Source organism: Triticum aestivum, chromosome 5D, assembly GCF_018294505.1.
Source record: "Triticum aestivum cultivar Chinese Spring chromosome 5D, IWGSC CS RefSeq v2.1, whole genome shotgun sequence".
In the NCBI taxonomy this organism is placed as follows: Eukaryota; Viridiplantae; Streptophyta; class Magnoliopsida; order Poales; family Poaceae; genus Triticum; species Triticum aestivum.
In genome coordinates, this window is record NC_057808.1 from 494,999,420 (window position 1) to 495,007,768 (window position 8,349).

Sequence of the window (8,349 nt, forward strand, 5' to 3'; positions counted from 1 at the left end):
CCAAGCTTAGGCTCTTGCCACTCCTTGTTCCATAATCCATCAAAATCTTTCACCCAAAACTTGAAAACTTCACAACACAAAACTCAACAGAAATCTCGTGAGCTCCGTTAGCGAAACAAAACAAAAGACCACTTCAAGGTACTGTAATGAACTCATTATTTATTTATATTGGTGTTAAACCTACTGTATTCCAACTTCTCTATGGTTTATAAACTATTTTACTAGCCATAGATTCATCAAAATAAGCAAACAACACACGAAAAACAGAATCTGTCAAAAACAGAACAGTCTGTAGTAATCTGTAACTAACGCAAACTTCTGGAACCCAAAAAATCAGCCAAAATAGGACGGCCTAGGAAATTTGTTTATTGATCAGAAGCAATTGGAATCACTATTTTATCACGTTCTGGTGATTTTTAACAATTGTTTTCGTGAACAGAAAGTTTCTGGAAATTTCTGCAAGATCAAATAACTATCATCCAAGAAGATCCTATAGGTTTAACTTGGCACAAACACTAATTAAAACATAAAAACACATCTAACCAGAGGATAGATGAAAGATTTATTCCTAAACAGAAGCAAAAAGCAAAAAACTAAAAATAAAATTGGGTTGCCTCCCAACAAGCGCTATCGTTTAACGCCCCTAGCTAGGCATAAAAGCAAGGATAGATCTAGGTATTGCCATAATAGTGGTATGGCAAGTCATGAAAACTTTTCTCATATTCTCTACGTTCAGCAGCAAGTTTTCTTTGAGGCAAGAAAAAATAATCAAAAGGGCTAAATTTAATGGGACAAAAGTCCCCAAGATCAATCTCGGGAGGTATGGGTTCCTCCCTAGGCCCTTTGTATTACACAACCAATTGATCATTAAGAGCATTCTTTTGGAAAAAAGTCACAAGCCTTTGTTCAAGAGGAAAACCTAATCCATTATTCTGAATAGCAAAATCATCATTAAGCTCCGAAATTCTATCAACTAGAACATCGGCGGGAACCTTTTTCCTAAGATTTTCGTTATAAGCAATATGATCCAAAGATTGTAAACGCATCATGCCTTCTTGATTAAAAAGGATAGCTTCAATGGGAGGACGACTAGCATCTACCCTATAATGCGCAAGGATTTCATTGGCCTCTTTTATTATGAATCTAAACTCATGAGCCAAAAAGATAGTGGCGACACGCTTAACAGAAGAATGCTCAATATTAGAGAATTCTAGGAAAATTCTTTGTATGCAAGGATGCATGTGCATAAATTGCCTTTCAAGTTCAACTATAAGCATGGCAATAGCGTCCGCAAGACTACTAGTTCTATGGAGAATAGAACCGCTCATAGAAGGCAAAGTACCGGCACAAGTAAAGAAATCTTGAATAACTCCTTTTCCAAAAATATTACCACTACCAATTCGAAATCTTTTTGTATGCAAGGTAGGGGTTCTTCAGCAGGAGCATCAGAATTTTCTATGATATTATTATTGTCCATATCGGCAATAATTTCCCCAATTTCAGACATAATGGCAGAGAGAGCGAGGGGCAAAAAGGAAAAGGCGAGCGAAAAAGAGAGGGCGAATAAAACGGCAAGGGTGAAGTGGGGGAGAGGAAAACGAGAGGCAAATGGCAAATAATGTAATGCGGGAGATAAGGGATTTGTGATGGGTACCTTGTATGTTGACTTTTGCATAGACCTCCCCGGAAACGGCGCCAGAAATCCTTCTTGCTACCTCTTGAGCATTGCGTTGGTTTTCCCTTGAAGAGGAAAGGGTGATGCAGCAAAGTAGCGTAAGTATTTCCCTCAGTTTTTGAAAACCAAGGTATCAATCCAGGAGGAGGCTACGCGTGAGTCCCTCGCACCTACACAAAACAAATAACTCCTCGCAACCAACACGATAAGGGGTTGTCAATCCCTTCACGGTCACTTATGAGAGTGAGATCTGATAGATATGATAGGATAATATTTTTTGTATTTTTGTGATAAAGATGCAAAGTAAAATAAAAGCAAAGTAAAAAGCAAAGGAAATAACTAAGTATTGGAAGGTTAATATGATGAAGATAGACCCGGGGGCCATAGGTTTCACTAGTGGCTTCTCTCAAGAGCATAAGTATTTTACGGTGGGTGAACAAATTACTGTTGAGCAATTGACAGAATTGAGCATAGTTATGAGAATATCTTGGTATGGTCATGTATATAGGCATCACGTCCGAGACAAGTAGACCGACTCCTGCCTGCATCTACTACTATTACTCCACTCATCGACCACTATCCAGCATGGATCTAGAGTATTAAGTTCATGAAAACAGAGTAATGCCTTAAGCAAGATGACATGATGTAGAGGGATAAATTCATGCAATATGATAAAAACCCCATCTTGTTATCCTTGATGGCAACAATACAATACGTGCCTTGCTGCCCCTACTGTCACTGGGAAAGGACACCGCAAGATTGAACCCAAAGCTAAGCACTTCTCCTATTGCAAAAAAGATCAATCTAGTAGGCCAAACCAAACTGATAATCTGAAGAGGCTTGCAAAGATAAGCAATCATACATAAAAGAATTCAGAGAAGATTCAAATATTGTTCATAGATAATCTTGATCATAAACCCACAATTCATCGGTCTCAACAAACACACCGCAAAAAGAAGATTACATCGAATAGATCTCCACGAGAGAGGGGGAGAGCATTGTATTGAGATCCAAAAAGAGAGAAGAAGACATCTAGCTACTAACCATGGACCCGAAGGTCTGAGGTAAACTACTCACACTTCATCGGAGGGGCTATGGTGTTGATGTAGAAGCCCTCCGTGATGGATGCCCCCTCCGGCGGAGCTCTGGAACAGGCCCCAAGATGGGATCTCGTGGGTACAGAAGGTTGCGGTGGTGGAATTATGTTTTTTGGCTCCGTATCTGATCGTTTGGGGGTACGTAGGTATATATAGGAGGAAGAAGTACGTCGGTGGAGCAACATGGGGCCCACGAGGGTGGAGGGCGCGCCCTGGGGGGGTGGGCGCGCCCCCCTACCTCATGGCCTCCTGGAAGCTTCTCTTACGTAGGGTCCAAGTCTCCTGGATCATGTTCGTTCCAGAAATCACGCTCCCTAAGGTTTCATTCCGTTTGGACTCCGTTTGATATTCTTTTTCTGCGAAACTCTGAAATAGGCAAAAACAGCAATTCTGGGCTGGGCCTCCGGTTAATAGGTTAGTCCCAAAAATAATATAAAAGTGGATAATAAAGCCCAATATTGTCCAAAACAGTAGATAATATAGCATGGAGCAATCAAAAATTATAGACACGTTGGAGACGTATCACTGGGGGTGGTGGCAAGGAAGGCACCCTAGCAGTCACGTACTTGGGTGAAACAGATGGGGGTGGCGGCGAGGAAGGCACCCTAGCAGTCACCCTACCTCCTCTCCCGCGACCACGTGCTCCAGCTCCTCTCTTCTTCCCTCCCTTTCCTCGTCCCCTGCTGGGCACCGCGGTCGACGAAGAAGGGCCCGGCGGTGTCGCCATACTGTCCAGCAACGCTCGGCGGATTTGTGCGGGTGGAATGGAAGACATCCCACCACGCGCCGACGAAGAAGGGGCCTCGGAGCGCTCCGGACCAGCGCCCACCATCTTTCAACACCTGCCTTGACAAAGAGTAAACGAAATTAATACAACATAAAAATAATACCGACATGAATAATAATATATGATGTTTTTCATAAAAAAATCAAAAAATATATATGATGTTTAAATCTAAATAATATATGTGTTGGGGTGTCGGGGTCGGGGTCGGGGTGTGGTGTCAGGGTGTCGGGAGTCGGGGTCGGGGTGTCGTGCTGGGGTATCGGGGTGCCGTGTCGGGGACGGGGTGCTTTTTCGGGGTCTGGGTGTCGAGGGTCGGGGTGTCGGGGTGTCGGGGTCGGGGGGTGGTGTCAGGGTGTCGGGGGTCGGGTGTCGGGGTGTCAGGGTGTCGGGGGTCGGGGTCGGGGTGTCGTGCCGGGGTGTCGGGGTGGTGTGTCGGGGTCGGGGTGCCGTGTCGGGGTCGGGGCGCTGTTTTGGGGTCGGGGTGTCGGGGCCGGGGTGTGGTGTCAGGGTATCGGGGTCGGGGGTCGGGGTCGGGGCACGTGACAGCCTTTTCTTCTTCTCTTCTTCTCCTCCTCCTCTTCCTCCCTCCTCCCCCTCCTCCTCCTCTTCTCCTCTTCTCCCTCCTCCTCCTCCTCCTCCTCCTCCTTCTCCTCCCTCCTCCTCCTCCTCCTCTTCTTCGTCTTCTTCTTCTTCTTCTTCTTCTTCTTCGTCTTCTTCCTTCTTCTTCTTCTTTTCTTTCTTCTTCTCCCTCCTCCTCTTCCTCCTCCTCCTCCTCCTCTTCGTTCTTCTTCTTCTTCTTCTTCTTCTTCTTCTTCTTCGTCTTCTTCTTCTTCTTCTTCTTCTTCTTATTCTTCTTCTTCTTCTTCTTCTTCTTCTTCTTCTCCTTCTTCTTCTTCTCCTTCTTCTTCTTCTTCTTCTTCTTCTTCTTCTTCTTCTTCTTCTTCTTCTTTCTTCTTCTTCTTCTTTTCTTTCTTCTTCTCCCTCCTCCTCTTCCCCCCTCCTCCTGGAGACGATCGCGAACACCGTCTAGAGACGATCCTCAGCGCCATGCCCTAGGCCGGCATCGTGGACCATCTGGCACAGCCGCTTGCCGCTGGCGCGCATCGCTGCCATGGGTCTGGAGTGAGCACTTTTGCTCTTAGTGCAGATGCTTAGGCAAATGCTTAGGTGCGTACGATGTGGTAGATGCATTGGAATGGAGGGGCGCCTTTATATGAGTGCAAACTGCGTTGCATTCACATCGTGCAGCCTCTTTTCCCAGTCCTCCTCCCATTACTTCCCTCATGCATGCACGACGCTAATTGAAGGAGGATGCATCATTGGCCGTTCAACATTTCGGGAACCGCTGCCGCTCCCTCCTCTGCATTAAAGCCGTATCGGGAACTGCACCGCTCACTGTCAAATCGAATAGTACTGTGCCGCTCGCTGGACGCCCGGCTGAACACGCCTCCTCGCCTCCATCAAACCCCTCCGGTAAACCCACATGCAAACCGAGAAACCTACTCCGGCCACACGTCCGTTCATGAGCGGGCCGGAATTAAACGCAACACCGGCCGAGCTCCTCCCGTCCGCCCTCAGTTTAAACTAGGCCAGACACCGGCCAAGCTCCTACCGTCCGCCCTCTATTTAAACGAGGCCAGACAGACAGCGGGCAAGAATCGCACCCCTCCACCGCTCCCCCATCTCCTCCACCATTTTCTCCACTCTTCCGATGGCTTCCCTGGAGCCATTCTCCGGCATACTACCCGGCTGGGTGGCCTGCCGAGCCCTCCGGATACGGGGGAGGCCGCTCCATGCTTCATCAACCTCGCTTGGCCCGACGAAGCCAGTTGCCGCCCCAATCCGCCGCGTGGTTCAGCAACTCGCCTCTCCAGTTCAGCTCGATGAGGAGTGGCGAGTTGCTCCATGCCGACACTGCGGCGAGCACGCTGGTACGGGAGTCATCGCTGCCGCGTCGTACCGCGCCACCAGTGTCTGCGGTGGCCGCGCCTCCCGTGTCTGTGGGCACGCCTCCCGTGCCTGCGGCCGCGCCTCCTGTGCTGGCGGCAACGCCATGCAGGCAGAGACAGAAGCCGGGTGTGTGGAGAGCGATGAGTCGGTGGCCAGCTTCTCCGTGTCTGCCGCCATCATCGAGGAGAAGTAGAACACGGGAGGCCGCCGCCACTTGGGTCCCATGAAGGCCACCGCCGAGGCGACAACTGCGCATTCAGGTGGTTTCTTTGCTGCTTTGTCTCTTCTAAGGACATTCGTCGATCCCGCAAGTGTCTGCCGGACATGAGGAAGACAATGGGATCCGCGGGCGGCCATTTAGATTAGGTACTCCCTCTCCTGCTGGCAGGAAATATTTGTTCTAAGAATGGAGAAATTGGATGTGTCTATAACTAAAATTAGTCTAGATACATCCATTTCTAGGAGAAGTATTTCCGGACGGAGGGAGTATTACTTATACCAAGAGAGCCGAATTAGCACCGCTTAGTTCATGTAAATGTAATGAAATCCATCATGTTTATATGAAGATCCGCCTTTTTTATACGAAATCCTGCATGCTTATTTGAAAACAGTCCGTGTTTGCACGAATTAAATCTGGTTGGTTAGAGTTGTGAAAATGTATGCCGCTGGCGTCTGATGTCGTCCTCCGCAGAAGGAAGCGGGAGGTAATTTGCCGGCTACCGTTGGAGATGCTCTTATGCTGGAAATAATAGAGTCACATCCAATCCATTTGAGTTAATAGCGTGTATGATTCTCCCTCTATAAAAAGTTAATTGCATGTACAGTGTACACATGACTTGCAGGGTGGCTACAGCTTCGTACAGAAAGTTAAAAAGAAACAAGTCCATCCTTAATCTTGTAGTCTAAGTACTCTATGGGTTCCACTGTCAGTACAGTAGTGAAAGAAGTATATATTAAATAAGTAATATATAATATAAAAATCTAAAGTTAAAGACAGAATTCGAACTCAGGTCATCGCGTTGCGAGCATCCGACGCTATCCAGTCCAGCACATTTTTGTTGTAGACCATGCTGGAGATATATATCTCCATGTCTACTCTTATACTCCATCCGTTCCTAAATATTTGTCTTTTTCATATTTCAAATGGAGTACCACATACGGATGTGTATGTAGACATATTTTAGAGTGTAGATTCACTCATTTTGCACCGTATGTAGTCACTTGTTGAAATCTCTAAAAAGACAAATATTTAGGAACGGAGGGAGTAGAAAATAGAGTTGATGATGATGGTGTGTGTGCCATCCTGCAATATAGGCCGTCAGATTTATATCTAACGGATAGGAAGGAAACTATCGCAATTTTGCAAAAAGATATCCACACCCCTCTCCACGTTTGCAAATAAGGCCTAGCTTCCCTCGTTGATCCTTTTCTCTACTCTTACTAGCAATGTGCCCGTGCGTTGCAACGGATCCAAAATAAAATAATACATGTTCACAAACATGAAAGAAAAACACTCTAGTTTGGTGTATATATCACTAAAAACATACTCGTATTAGGTCTCACTCAAAATATATGCCTTGTGGCTGTTTTGATGAGGTGGGGCAGGGATGTTGTTGGTTTGAAGATACTAAGGGGCTTCTGCAAATTGGAGCAGAGAAATGGGGTCTTGTTGCAGAAATGCCACGACTTACATCATAGTCGTTAGATGCAGATCTGATGGTCAGAAATGACGGATGGCAGACACACCATCATCACCAACTGAGTCTTTTATAGGAGTTAGAGATAAAAAACAGAGTTGGTGATGATGGTGTGCCTACCATCCTGCAATATAGGCCGTCCAATTTATATCTGACGGATAGGAAGGAAACTATGGCAATTTTGAAAAAAGATACCCACACCCCTCTCCACATCTGCAAATAAGGCCTTCCCTCGTTCATCCTTTTCTCTCACAAGATAAACTACTCATATAAATGCATCTTGATGTTCCGTGCAACCCATGGGCATCTTGCTAGTCTCTCACAAGATAAACTACTCATACAAATGCATCTTGATGTTCCGTGCAACGCACGGGCATCTAGCTAGTTTCTTTTAAAATAGTTACTGCGATAATTGGGTTGAAGTGATGTATTATATGTCTACCCCGAATGATTTCAGATTCACTAGTAGTAACAAAGAAAAGGTTGTCTTGTTAAATAACAGAAAACAGGGTGAAAACTATCACATGAGGCCGGTGAAAACAAGGCACATTGGGTTCAGCGTCATCATCACTACAGCTGTGCACGCACGAGAAGTCTACATATCGAGGGGGCTACGGAGAAAAAGACGTATCTCGTGTGTTTGAGCGAGGCACAGAGACACAATGTTTGAGAGAGAAACCGATTGACAGATTAAGATGAGATCGAGTTGTCACCCTTCTGCTGTCATTGTTGGGGTTGGGGGGGGTGGGGAAGGGGAGGGAGAGAAAGACTTATCGAGAGTGTGCGCGGTAGGCACAAAGGCACAACTAGCGAGTGTGTGTGTGTGTCTGTGTGTGTTTGAAAGAGTAGATAGATTCCTATCAAGATCGAGGTGCCACCCTACTCCTTCGGTGTCGGGTAGTGTCTGTGTGTGTGTGTTTGTGTTTGTGTGTGTGTTTGAGGGAGAAGCCATCCGATATATTAGTATCAAGATTGAGGTGTCACCCTACTCGTTTGGTGTCGGGAAGTGTGTGTGTGTGGGTGGGTGAGTGGGGGGGGGCAGTGACACTTACATATCTCTACTCTTATAAAAAAACAGAGTTGGTGATGATGGTGTTCCTGCCATCCTGCAATATAGGCCATCCGATTTATATCTGACGCATA